The sequence below is a fragment of the Camelus ferus genome, chromosome 1 (genome assembly GCF_009834535.1).
Source record: "Camelus ferus isolate YT-003-E chromosome 1, BCGSAC_Cfer_1.0, whole genome shotgun sequence".
NCBI classification, from domain to species: domain Eukaryota; kingdom Metazoa; phylum Chordata; class Mammalia; order Artiodactyla; family Camelidae; genus Camelus; species Camelus ferus.
Window position 1 is genome coordinate 34443175 of NC_045696.1, and position 14805 is coordinate 34457979.

General features: G+C 38.5%; 1 pseudogene; it reads right to left on the reverse strand.

Annotated features, from left to right (window-relative positions):
- Positions 1 to 12701: 12701 nt before the first annotated feature.
- LOC102509769 lies at positions 12702 to 13531 on the reverse strand (annotated as a pseudogene).
- Between the last annotated feature and the right edge of the window lie 1274 nt (positions 13532 to 14805).

Genomic DNA, 14805 nt, shown 5'->3' on the forward strand with positions numbered 1-14805 from the left:
GAAGCTGACTTTAAGTAGATTCCTATGAGTAGGGAAAGAAAATGAGTTTGAAACCTAAAAAACCCATATCAAGTGCCAATTGTGGCAAGTTAACTATATGTGACAATAAACACATTGCTAGACTTCTCTGAGCTTCAATTTCTTCATCTATAAAAGGGCATCACACTTTTGCTGTGAGGACATTATGAAAATAAAATGAACAAGCCACATAGGGCCTCTTGTGTGGTTTCTAGTACTGTAGTAGGTGCGCAACAGAAGTTACTTCCAATTTTCCTTTTCTCTGATCCCTATGCCTTCCCTATCCCTATTATTTGTTAATTGAGTTTATTCAATTTAAATTAATCCACCAATGCTCAGAGTGGGCCATTTGAAATCTTCCCTGTTGATGTAACCTGAATGATACTGTGGTAGACTGGTTTCTGATGCCTGTCCCACTACTCTAGTCCTCAAACCACCTGTGATCTTAAATCAGGTGAAAATGAGCTAGAAGCTTCCTCAGAATTCCCAGTGTTTATTCCTAGAATTCCAGCGTTTCACAAAAATGTATTTTGTGTGCCACACACACACAAAAGTATACCATCAAAAAAAATTAGAGAAAAGCAGTATACTGTGGTCCCCTCTTACAGATGCCCAGCGAAAAGTAGCATTCTTATGTTATGGGGTCCAAACTCATTCTGCTCACTGCATGACAGGCCAATAAATCAGGAGACAAAGTGTTGGGGCAAGGAATAGTGATTTTATTCAGAAAGACAGCAGATCCAGAAGATAGCAGACTAATATCCTGGAGAACCATCTTCCCCAAGTCAGAATTCAGGCTTCTTTTATACTAAAAATGAGAGAGGATGTGGTTGGTTGCTGCAGACTTCTTGCTGTCAGAATCCTTTGTTCTTGCAGCTGTTCACGTAAGTCAGGTCATGATGTTTCTGTAAACCATCCAACAAGACAAATGTTATTTTCTGTTCTTCAACTTTTTATCTCTATATAAGTGAAAAAGTGTTATACTCTTAAACGTCAGAGCCTTGAGAACGGGCTTTCCTGTATATTCCAGGCTATAGGCAACATTCTTTTGCAAAAGGTGCAGAACCAGCTTGACTAAGCACTGAAAACAGCACAGGGTTAGAGCTAAAGGAACAGATCTAATACGGGGTCAGATTTGTTCTTCCCTATTACACTTAAGCTTCAGAGAAATTCTGCAGTAGAGATGTGCCTTTAGCTCAGATTATCTCCATTTTATTTGACCCTTCCCCACAAGGGACACTTGTTAACCACTTTAGTGGGGCAAGTCCGAGGAGCACAGCTGAGAAATACTGTTGAGTGATATTGTTGCTGACTAGTCAAAAGCTAAAAAACTAATTCCAGCTTGCTCCTCCTTGTCACTGAAAGAGAGCCCATCTCCAGCCAACTCCAGTCAAAAGAGGAAGCCTAAAATCTGTGTGTGTGTGTGTGTGTGTGTGTGTGTGTGTAGGCGGTAGTGGAGGGGTGGGTGGTGTTTTAAGTAAATTCTGAGATGAAATGTTAAACTGGAGATTTACAGTTAAAGTGTCTTCAGGATTGTGACTACTTCTTGTGCTGCTGAATTTTTCAAATAATTTTAATGTATTACCTATAAATATGTTGCTGAAAGATCGGCCCCCATCCCTGACGAGCCAAATAACTCAGAGATAGGGTCCTGGAGCTTAGAAGGAAAGAGGCAATTTTATTGCTTTGCCGGGCAAAGGGGACTCCCAGCAGGCTGGTGCCTTCAAAACTGTGAGCCCACCTTGGGGATGGGGTGGGGTGGTTATATAGCCATAGCTCAAACAGTAAAGCAGAATAACAATTAACAGAATTATTTTCTTCTCATAAGACTCAGAGTGGCATCATGGTGTCTCCAGGTGACCGATTCTGTAGAGGCTAGTGGTTGTCACTCTTTCAATCTCTTTATCTTAGAAGACCCCAAGGCGTGGTCTTCTTAGTAATTCAGACTATTTTATAAGGTTGCAGTTCTGTGACCTTCTCCCTAGAGAACAACTCAGAAACCAAGTATGATTACTACTTTCAATTACTGGAATAAAGCAGAAACAGCAAAATTAATAGCTTTATTTTAACTACAGGCCTGGAGCTGTGAGTAGCAACCAGTCAGTCAGGTCAGTTGACCGTTTTAAAGGCAAGCATAGAATAAGCAGTCTGTTAGCCTAAGTGTGGCCATTTTATTAATCCTCCTTCAACATAGTATTCTAATATCTTACCCAGCAAGACAACTTCTCTGTATGGCAAAAATTATACAACTGAATTCACTGTTTTTTCATTTTGTAATCTGAAAAATGGGAAACAAAGGAGATAGTTTAACAGAGAAGAGATAAGATCTAAGAAGGAATAGAATGTTTACACAAATCCTACCAAATATGGCAAAAATGTGTTAGTGCCTTAGAGGAATGGCTAGGTATTCAGTCTCTCTCAGGAATGCTATAAAATTGTCCATAAATATTAGAGTATAAAAATACAGTATACCCCTTACCCTCACTCTGAATCCTCTCATCTTCAACTGGGTATGCACTAGGTCAAAGTAAGTCACTCCTAGGTCACTAGGATGTCATTTCTTTATCCTGGCCATAAACATAGCAATAAAAATTATCAACTTGGAGTAATCTATAATATAATTCTTCAGTACTGTTTAGTATTTTGATTTAGTTAACATGGTTTGATGTAATTGCTGAAACAACATCTTATTCAGAATTTATCAATAGGGCAGGGAGCTACTGAGTTAGCTAACTGCTCCATGAAGCAGGACTTGAATGGAAAGGTTACCCAGCACTGGAGCCAGGACTTTGTGTTGGTTGACATGCAAGCAGAGAAAGTTAGTAAAGAAAAGAGCAAAGAAAAATGCAGACGAAAAGGACCATTTGAATCTGGAAAGAAAGTAAGAGGCGTTCCTTTCTGTATCCCTCTCCAGTCCCCTGAGTGGTCCTTGTGTAATATAAAGTCATTTGTTCTAATGACCCCCTTTTCTTAAGATGGCTGGATTAGATTTCTTTTTTTATAAGAAGACGTGTCCTTCATAAACAGAGATTAATTCAATTAATAACATTAATTCAATTAATAACACGAATTTTCAGGAACTCTATGAGTTAGTGACATGTTTCTATGCAAATAACATGCTTCAATATATGATCTTTAAAAATATGTTCTTAAAGCTATTTAATAGACATTTCCTATTATTTTTGAATGATTCACTTACTTTTCTATATATATATTACAAAAATAAACTTCCATCCAAAGGAAGGAAGAATTATAAAACAGGAGAATGGGAATGGTAAAACTGAAGAACAATATAAAACCGAGGCAAGATTTCAGACAGGATGCCATTTCATTCTGGGCCTTCTGTATAGACAGAAAGCATTTTGGTCATATACTGCCTTCTTTAAAGTCAATAGACATATTCCAAGGATACTAGATAATAATGCTATCTTTAGGAGAATAACTGGCAATGTACCCTATGAGTAAGTTTTAAAAGACATTTTGAGGATACAGCAAGCACAGAATTAACACAAATGTCAAGGACTGTACCCACAGATCACTACTTTTAGATGGCTTATGCAATACAGAACTTAGCCAGAGGAGACCAAGGCCAAGAATATCCATGTGCCCATGAGATGCTCTTCAAAGTAATACCAAAAGGTGAATGACTAACTCTTTCCTACCCAGGTTAAAGCCACATTGGCTGAAATGGCTAATACTTCATTCTTTTCCTTAGCTCCTCTGCATCTCTGGTGACCTTTGGACTTCTCTACTAAAATGTGCTTTAGGGACTTCATATTATGTCCTCCCTTTCCTAGACAGAGTAGGACACCAAGACACCTCTCTTGGTGTCCTAGTCAGAACTGTTGCATAATTAACTCCTAAATCAATCTTCCTTCCACTTTTGTGAGGTTCTTTTTGTTTTTTGGTTTTTTTTACAAAGGAGAAAAGTGATTGCTAAATATGGTATTTGATTTCTACGGCCTGTTAAACTTCAGCTTTGATAGAAAAATAATGGTCTGCCACATGGACATCTTTTGCATTGTAATTTTATCATTTTATGACAATTGACATTGACAGAAAATGGTAAATGCCTTAATTTTAAGTTGATGACTCAACTGACTCAACCCAAATGGCAAAAAAAAAAAAAGTTTCATTAGTGATCTAAGAATAAAATAAATGCTTATTGATTAATTAGATTATGTTAGTACTTTTAAAACTTTTAAAATGATGACTCTGTTTTGACAGCACTTAGAAAATCTTTCCATTAACTCATTTACTCTTTTTTTTTAAATTTTTACATATGATTTTTTTCCTCATCCTTTCTTTAATGGCGGTACTAGGGGTTGAACCCAGGACCTTATGCGTGCTAAGCATGCACTCTACCACTGACCTATACCCACCCTCAACTCATATACTCTTAATTAATTATTTTGTTTGCTGAACCTACAAGTGAAGTTTGCTTCCAGAATTATTTACATGATTCATTGGCTTTGAAAATTCCTATTAATAGTATAGGCAATGAAAATATTAACCTAAGTTTATCCTACTAGTAATAAAATTTAAATGGGTTAAATGACATTTAACTCTTTTGTTTATAGTACTCATGTTTATGGTTTTTAAACCTTATTTTGAGCAAAAAGATCAATACTTCAATAATCAAGTGTGCTGAAAACAAGTGTCTGGTAAATAAATAGAAATTTTAGATACATTTTGTTTCCTGAGTGGTGTTATAGGCATCCTATCACAGTAGAACACCATCACATGATACAAGTAAACTTTGTCCACTTCTCTCACTGCTTACTTTGCATACATCCCCATTTCTACACATCCAGGGTATAACAGCCTTTCTAAAACAGAGTCTGGAAGACAAGTCTGAGTGAGCTCCCATATCAACACCAAGCCCTTCAGACAGTGTGGAGACACCAGAAATGAGAGAAAAGGTCATCCTTCATTACCCAACCACCTCCTGCCCTCTGCCCCAAGCTTTTGTCATCATTCAGCTTTACTTTAGAAGTCAGGAAACAGTCTCTGCATTCTAAAATCCTCCCTTGCACCCTCTGGTTGCCCAGACCCCTTCTGCCACACTGGGTTAGTTCTCTGCTTCCCTTATACCTTGCTCTTATGTAACACTTGTCATACAACATCATGAAAATTTGGCTCTTTTTCTTGTCTTTTTCATACTCTAACTGGAAGTTTCTTAAGGGCAGGGAATACATTTTTTAAAATCAAAATCATGCTACCAACATACAGGCTGGCACCTAGGAGACATGAAATAAAATGTCTGTCAAAGTTTTTATTAAAAGCTTACATATTAGATATTGTTCCAGGGACTGAAGTTACAGTATTGAACCAAAAAATCTAGATCCTTGTTTTCATGAATCTTAAATCTAGTGGGGAAAGCAGATTGTACACAAGTAAAAAATACAAGAATTTCAGTGACAAATACCATGAAGAAAATTAATATGATAGTGTCTGCAACTTAAATGAGGAAGAGAGCCAGTTGTCTAGGAGAGAATCTTCCAGAAGGAACAGCAAGTCCAAAGGCTCTAATTTAGGAGGGAGTTTGATTTTATCAAATAGCAAAACTAACAAGGCCTGTGTGGCTGTGAGAATAGTGAGTATATGGGAGAGCGATACCAAAGAAGACTGAAAGGCGGGCAAGGACCAATTCATGTAGGGCCTTGAAGGGCATGGCTAAGGATCTAGACCATATTCTAAGTACAATGAAAGTCATGGAAGAATTCTGAAGAGCAGAATAAAATCATCTAGTCATGGTTTCAAAGGCTCATTTGCCTACAATTTGAAGAATGGACTATAAAAGCCAAGCCAGGAGACCATGTGACATGTAGTAAAAATTAAACACTCTGATTTTGGCTGACACCCCAAGGAAAGAAGTACCAACTCCCCCATATCCCAATACAAGATGCTGTACTGAAGCATGCCCTATTCAGGACTGAAAAAAAAGCAAGGGAAACCAAATTTTGTATCTCTTTGGCCTTCATTACCTTCATATTATGACAGTATTGATTGAAGAGGGTAGGAATTGGAAAAGAGGGTGAAGATGATCCTTGGAGAAAGTTATAGATTTCTGAGTTTACCCCTTTTCCTAGGATCAGTGTATCTGGAGGTGAGTGAGGGTGGTTAGTGCTTCCCCTCTCACCTCCAACTAAGAGAGAGGGGCTTCAAAAAGACTGCTCAAAGCACATGATTTATGACTCCTGGGGTCTGCTGGGGACTGGTGGGGACCCACACCAGGAAAAGCCTAAGGGTGAGAGATTATTCACAAACTACTTTGCCACAAACCCAACAAAGCTAGCTCCTTTGGGAATGGCTCTTTCTTGAGACAGTGGTTAAATAACTCATTTGACAAATATTTATTGCTCTCTTACTAGATATCAGGCACTGTTCTGGGTATTTGGAATATATCAATGAACAAAGATCCTCACATTCAAATCACTTACATCCTAGTGGGTAGAGATAGACAAAAACTTTATCATAAACAAGTATATAATATAGGAAATTATAAGTGCTAAAGAAAAAAGATAAAGCTGATTAGGAAGATGAGAAAAGGGGTTTCGTAAAGAGGAAGAGAGATAAAGAGGGGTTGAAATATTAATTAGAGTGGAAGGAATTTGAGCAAAGACTTGAAGGAAGTGATGGAGTTAATTAACGAAGTGGTTCTCTCAGGTAAGGATATTTCAGACTAAAGTAGCTAGTGCTAGCTTGAGCCTGCATCAGAGTCTTCTAGAGGGTTAATGCACAGATCGCACAGATCACTGGGCTCCACTGCCAAAGTTTCTGATTCACTGTCTGAGTAGGAACAAGAATTTGCATTTCAAAAAGTACCCAGCTAATGCTGATGCTACTGGACCAGGAACTGCACTAGACAATCACTGAGCTAGAGGAAAAGCCCCAGGTGGGAATGTCCCAGGTGTATTCTGACGGTTCCCTGAGTGAGGGCCACTCAGGGAAGAGCTGGCTGGAGCCCTTCTCAAAGAGTTCTACTCAGGAAGGCTACCTTCTGAGACTGTGTGCTGAGCAGCAGAAAATCATGGGCTAAGTGAGAACTTTCATGACCAGTGGGACCAGATAAGAGCACTGCCGTGAAAGTCTCACCTTCTCTTAACTAATCAAATTCACCCCTTCTTTCAAGATACTAACTCCTCCATTTGTAATCTAAACTAATTTCCCAATGGGTGTCTTTATTACCGCTTAAATTTAGCTGTTTTTATACTAATACCCTCAACATCCTTGCTACCTTGTGTTTTTCCCACGGCAAGATACATAATCCAACAATATTCCTTTTCCACTCTTATACCAGGGCTGCTGAGCATTCCTAAAGTAAAGATTGATGCCTGTGCAGCTTTAACCAATACACAGAAATTCTTTTATCTGCCTTTGATCACCTCTCTTCCTACTCTCTATAGCAACCGTGCCAAATGATCATCTTACATTTCATGATCCCTGCCTCTTCCCCCTCAACAGATGACACAGTCTCCTATTCAAAGCAAAAGCCGAGTGTATGACACATGAAAACCTCCAAGTTCCTGTCATTTTCACCGCCTTCCCAATATATACAAGCTCACATGTTCACTAGCTTCAAAGTTACTCCCTTCACTCATCTCCTTCCTCCTGGTCCCACATAACACCATGTAGTCAGTGCTTAGGAAAGTGTTTGAAACAAACTGATGTGCTCAAAAAATGTGTTTGTTTGGCTAGTTTTTATATTATTCCTTTAAAAAAATAAGTAACAAATGTATAATGAGTGTAAGATTGTAGTCTCTTTCCAAACTCTTTTTCCCTAAACACATTTCTAGTCCCTCTGTTACCTGAAAAGGGGAAGGGAAAAGACCCCAGTTCTTGTCTTACCCAAAAGATAAGAATTCAGACAGGAGATGGAGTTTTGTGTAGTGAAAGATTTTAAAGGATTTACTAGCAAAGGGCAAGTACACCTCCAGGAACGGGAGGCGGGCTGATCGAAGGGCGGATAGCAGCGGTCTTTGCCTGTTCTCTTGTACCCTCGCTTACAGGTGGTCTCTTGATTGATTGATGGCTCTTGCCCCTGGAATGCCTAGTCATGTTTGTCCCCTTTGCACACGTCCTTACCCATTATGCATATTGGGGGGGTGGCTAAACCACAATGCTAATTATATTACGATATTACAGTGAGCATTGGGTTATGTCCAGTTAGGTCCTTGTCTCTACTGTGCAGTTGCGGCTGTCGGGTTCTAACCGGTTTCTTGCTGGCACTCATTTAGAGGAAGTAAAGCCCCTTTATGCTGGAAGCAGGCATCCTCCATCTTCCAGACTTTGCTCCCTTTCCTGCACCTTATCTGCCTGGTGCTCCCACTAATCTAACTACCTAACACCTGGACCACAGTTACCAGTTCCTTGTGTATCCTTCCAGAGATATTCTGTGTACAAAAAAGCCCATATATTCATAAGTCCCAGGCAGAACTGCTTCAACCCTCTTATAAATAATCATGGCTTCTTTTTCAGACATTTACTAAGGCATGCATCACATAGTACACTTCAGGTTATAAGTACTGGCTTCATTCTCAGGCTTCATGTTGTGGCAGAGGCATGTTAAGAGATCCAAGCTTAATTACTCACATATGCCGAGTGGAAAAAATAAAATTAAAAAAAAGTCCCCTTTCTAGAAACTCCCTTGTTTTTGGTTTCACTTTTTCTTTGGATACATGTCCAGTACCAAATTAATCATTGTTACCTACAGTGACTGCCAGGGAGTTATGAGTTTTATTATCAGGCAGGTTCCCAAAAGGAAATATATGGCAATTCAAATTAGGATAATTCAGAAAGAATTTATCTACAAAAGGACTAATCACAAAGATGTAGTATGGGTAGGGGGAAATAATCAGTACTGCTAGGCATCCTGCCTGGGCATCATGGCCAGAGATGAGCCCGGATATCAGATTCCCACATGACCTGGACACAGAGGCAGGTCTCGGTGATGGCAGCGCCACCTCAGCAGGCAGGGCAGCTCTAGAGCTGCAATTCTTCCTGCCCCTGCTGCCTCCTGTCTCCTCAGCGTCCAGGCTAGGAAACCAGCTGCCACGCAGAAACCACACCCAGGCCCTGTTTCCCACCTCGATGGCACCAATGGGCAACATCTTTACAGAACTCATAGTTTCAAGAAGTAAAGATTTCTTAAGAGTAACAATATTGTTCATCATGCCGAATCCTCCCTCAACTTCTGCTGAACTGATACCAATTATGTTCAAAATTCTGCCTGAGCTTTTCCATATTTAATATCTCTATTCTCAATTCTCAGTAAAGGAGGTAAAGTTTTCAATAGTTTTCTTGATCAACCTGAACTAATGAGATTATTTTAGAATGTATATTATTATATTTACTGCTTATAGTTTTTAATATTTTATTTACTGACTGATAGAGAAACATTTCAATATTTTTAATATTGAATATCCAACACATATGGCTGTTAACATCCCTACTATCATAAGAAAGAAAAGGTTTGGAAATTTTTTTTTAGCGACTATTATAACATACTTATCTCATCATAGCACAGTATTCATATAACCTGGTAGTGAGCTCTTTGCGAAATGTTTTGTGATACATTAATTTTTATATCCAGAGTGCCAACCACAATGCTGAAACTAAATAAAAATTTGCTGAATAGGTGTAGGTCTCTTTTCCCCAACTACTGATAGACAATATACTCCTTGATGGCATGAGTTGCATCCTTTATGCATTTGTATCACACACAGAACCTAACACACACTGCATTGCTTAAAAAATGTTTATTGATTGATGCTCAGAACTTAGGAAACAAATCAGGAGTTTCAGCCATTGTGTTCTCTGATATTTTGTCATTCCCTTCAGATAAGAGTTCAGATTTGTTCCGTGCTAAATCACAATAGGCACTATATAAATCATCATCATTTAACTGTCATTTCTGAAATACCCAACACACTCTTTATAGTTTTTTATAATTTTCTCTCAAATACATGACTTTACTAGTATCAGTTCCAAGTACATGTATTAAAATACATTCAAGAGATAATAATAGCCACTAGTACAGTAGTCACTGAAGTAAAAAAAAAAAGGGGGGGGGAGGGGGTAGAAGTAATTGAAGTTAGTGAATGAGAACTTGTTTTTTAAGTTATAAAAACCTAGCTTAAAAACCTTGGAGAAGAGAAACCATTTGGAAGTAGCACTTCAATATTCTCAGCTGGAAAAAAATGTTAAGTCAAATTACATGAGTAGTTCTCCTTTCTTGTCAAAGATAGACAGATTTCTCATAATTATCTTGGAGATGATTTGGGATGTTACTATCTTAACCTTACTCTATGCTTCAATTTGTATCTTGGCATTCTAGGATAATTTACTGTGTAAAAGAGAGGCAAACAAGATACTCTGCGGCATTAAGTAAATCCAACTAAATAAAATAAAAATGGAAAGATACTCATCTTATTTAAAATCGTGACACCTTCGTACTTCATATAAAACCAGTGTGTATTAAGAATAAATATGTCTCAATCACCGCCTGTCTTAATCCAAGTTTATAAGTTAAGGGTTTTTTATTTTTCATATTTCAGTTGATAGCCTTGGTTAACCAGCAGACTGGAAGACCAGATTGCATTTGAGCAGAGCTCCAAATCATGGCTACATAACATCTGCCTTGTGTTTCAGTGCTGAACATTCTATAATATGATTAATTGAAGATGACAAACCAACTACCCGATTTCAACTGACAGCAATTAAGCACTCACACTATATTACTAGACTTCTGCTTTGTATACCAGCCCAACCAAGCCAATGGTGCCCAATAAATGTCAGTATTAATCACTTGCTTTATTTATGATATTCAGTTCATCAGCTGGTACTTACTAAACCAACCAGATGCAAAGATGAACTTTATAAAGCTTAAGTAAAGGGGCCCAAAAGAGAGAATGCAGACTAAAGGTGAAAAAAGAGGAAGAAAAATAATTCTAATTTTGTATATTCACAAAAGAAAAATAGAATAAAATGGAAGCACATATATCATGATCAAGTGAAATGCAGTTAGTTCCATTAGTTATACTTGCATAAAATAAAAGTAGCAGTCTAACGCCTTTCTATCGCTGGTAAAAAAAAAAATGTAAAGAGAGAGGAAAAAAGATGGTTATGCTTGAAATTGCTTAAACCTTGCCAGCTTAGCTTGGTTAACTAGTTATTATGCATTAACAGAAATGGAAGTTGTTAAATCAAATATCTCATCACAAATATTAGATCTCTTTTAACCTTACAATAATTTTCACTGAGTTTTAACACCACCTAAGCTCATGATTTTTTTCCAAATAATTTACCATGACATAAATTTTTATTCATGTTTAGATAAACAGCTATTGTTGCTCCAAATTTTGAGGTAGACTTTGTCTAATTCAATATTTTATTCCAGATTAAGAAAAAGAATTAAGTATCTAGGTTGAGATATTTACCAGATTATAAATAATTAACTAACTTGAGAAATAATTTTTTTAAATATTCTTTACATCTAGCATATAGCTGAAACTCAGCTTTCCAGTAACTTTCAAGTAAAGGTACAGAATTTCCAGACCCTTTATCTAGTTTCTGGTGATAACCACTTATACAAGACATTATTATACCCAGTGTCACTATAGACTGAACTATTTGCCTTACTCAGGGAGAGGGAATGTTAGGCAAGAGAGAGATCATAAACATGTTCTTTCAAAATTTTCATCTCCAGCTTGCTAACATACTATCTGTTTTCCATTTTAACTGAAATACTGAGAGAGTACATCATTCCTCATTCATGCTGATTACACGTCATTTCCTCCCACATCACTGTCCTTCAGTGGAATTAGAAACGTGGCATTAGACAATGACAGTACTGCAGATACTATAAAATAAAGACTGAGGTAAAAATAAAAATAATACTTTTTACAGGGTTAGACCATTTTGTGATTTCTCTAAATCTGACCGTACTCTTAAAGGTAGATGTTGCTAGCCCCATACTCCGGTTGACAAATGTAAATACTGAGTTTATTAGGGGCAGGCACCTAAGGGATTTATATTTAATCTTCAACAATAATTTATGAGGTTTCATTTTCATTATCTTCACTTTGTAGATAATGAAGCTGAGTCTTTGAAAGCTGAAATGACTTTCCGGAGCTTGCACTAGTAAATGGGAGAGGCAGGCTTTAAATGAAGTTCTGTTCAACTCTAGCACTTGTGGGTTTTATTCACAATACTTGTTAGACTCTTGGCCAGGATAAATTTTTTTCTTGTGTCTTGTTTTCTTTTTTTTTCATTCAGTTTTCTTTTTTTAAATAACTATAAATTCAAGCTTAGGGAAGCTTGCCTTTGTCTTGAAACACAAAACAACAAAGCTTTTATTTCATTTGCTAACCTGATCTCGTTTTAAGAGAGATGGGAGTTATCTTGCAAGAGTTAAATTTATCCCATGAGTGATGCAAGTCTAACTCTGGTGGAACCAAAAGGAGACAACAGCATTGTTGACAAAATTAAAATCTGCTGGTAGCATTTGTGGAAAAGAAGCCTTTGCAAGTTTCTAAACAACAGTAAACTGTGTTAGGAAATTCTGAAGTGTTTTATAGGCCACAAAGGGAGTGAAGAGAGTAAAATGCCTCAAAAGAGTTTGAATACTGGATTTGAGAGTTACTGTAACTTGGATATGAAAAAGCAGGGTGTAGGTTGGATCATGCTTACAGTGGTCTCAACTTCAAACCAACTACCGTGACAATACACCACTTCACAGGCCACATGCTTTCCCAGCGCTCTTCTTTCCCTCAGTAGGTGCTGGGAGAAGGTGTGCTCGGTCGGTTTCTAGTGTAGATGCCTAGCCCCAGAGCCAAAACGTGAGTGAGGAAGAGAGATGGAATGAACACCTTAAGAAATTCTGTGGGGAAAATACCCACTTTCTTCATGGCTCCACTCTTCCTCATGCTTAAAGAGACAGAACCTTTAGGGTGCTGGAAGCGGAACCCCTTAGGTGCGGTGTTTTCAGGTCACCTGGACCCTTCGGACACCCAGTCTACACTTTTCTTCAAAGCCAACACTGCTCTCTCTTCTTCAACTTCTGACTGAATGCTGTGATCCCTGCTGGTGTTCATTTCCACATCAAACATGATCTGCCCATCTTGTAGGGGAAGGGCTGTCACAGTGAGAAGTGCCTATTGAACTGCTCTGTCCAGATTCATGTTGTATATCCGAAAGAATCTTCTCTAAGTCTCCATTGTGGATAGAGCATGAGGAGGGTACATGTTCTAGCCCCCTGTTTTTTCCCATTGCCATTATCATTGCCATTGCTTCAGCGGGGAGCTCCACCCAAGAACTGTGGCCAGAGGCTGTTCACCTTCCTCGCAGGGTCGCGGCTGCTCTACTGAATGAAAAGACATTGTCCAGCGGCGGGAAGAGCTGAGGCCAGAGCACGACCTTGATAGACTCTTAGTAAACTGAAGCCCCAATCTCAGGAATAAACATGAGTTCTTACTGCTGTCACAGCCCCATCCTTCCATATCCACCCCCCTCCCCATCGCCCCCACATGCACTCAGAGTCCTTCCTAAGTTTCAGCAACAAACAAAGGAAGAAGTACAGCATACTGAGTTTGTGCACGTGGCTGGGCTTCCTCTCCTATAGCAGGGGCTTCTGCGGCTAGTTTCACCGCGCCCATTGAACGTCAAGCAGTTTTCCCTATGATTTTCATTGTTGCAATTTAATTATTTTCCCAATTGTAGCCGACTAACATGGAGGTGTCTCTTGAAAATAATAACCAAAGTCATTTGAGCAATGAAATGTGTGAATATGTAAATTTAATTTAATATCAGAATTCCTCTCTTCTTTCTAAATATTTTTAAGATTTGGTTAAAGTTGGTGAATGCTTTAATGGTATTTTGGGGGGAGGGGAGGAAATTAGGTTTATTTATTTATTTTTAATGGAGTTACTGGGGTTTGAACCAGGACCTAGTGCATGCTAAGTATGCACTCTACCACTGAGCTATTACTCTCCCCCGCTAATGCTTTAATGTTTAAAGTTGCTTTCATTAATGGTTTTAATGCAAATATTGCTTATTATTTTCAAGATTTGGTTAAAGCTGCTTTGGTTATTAATTTCCAATAACCACTCAGCAAAGAATCTGCCTGGATAAGTCTGGGACTGCTTAGGGAAACAGCGTCATTCAAAATATTCCTGGAATAAAGGGATTTAATGAAGATGCTAGAGTTGACATTGATGTTGGAAAAACTAAGGGAAAGGTCAGGAAAGTCAAAATTTAATCCAGTCCAGTTGCTGCCTAAAATTAAAGATGCAGACAGTGAAATACCTTAGCCTGAAGCCCCAAAGTAGGTGGTTCTCAAAGGCTTGCTTGGAAACTGTTGTAATTCTCAAAAATAGCTGAGAAAATTCCCAACAACTATTTCCAAGCGCACACAGAAGCTGCTGTCAATGTCTGAGCATTCACCTGGCTGCGGCCACCTTCAGAGTCATCAGCTCCCCTCTTCTGCCTCTCAGACCTCCTGGAAATTCCTCCTGTTACCAAACTCTGAAGCCAGACTCTTTAGAGAAAGGGATTCTGGGAAATGTAGTTCCGAGCTTCCCCTTTACATGGCAGGAATTGGGAGCTCATAGTGATGCCATATTGACAGCAAACAATCCAGCAGGACAGTCTGTTCTTGTCAACTCAGGATCAATACGCATGACATTGGCTTTGGGACCAGTTGGCACGCAGAGGCTGAAAAAGAGTGAGGAGACTATTAGTGAGCTCATTTTTAGTGGAAGCTGGAAAGGAAGGGATGAAACCAAT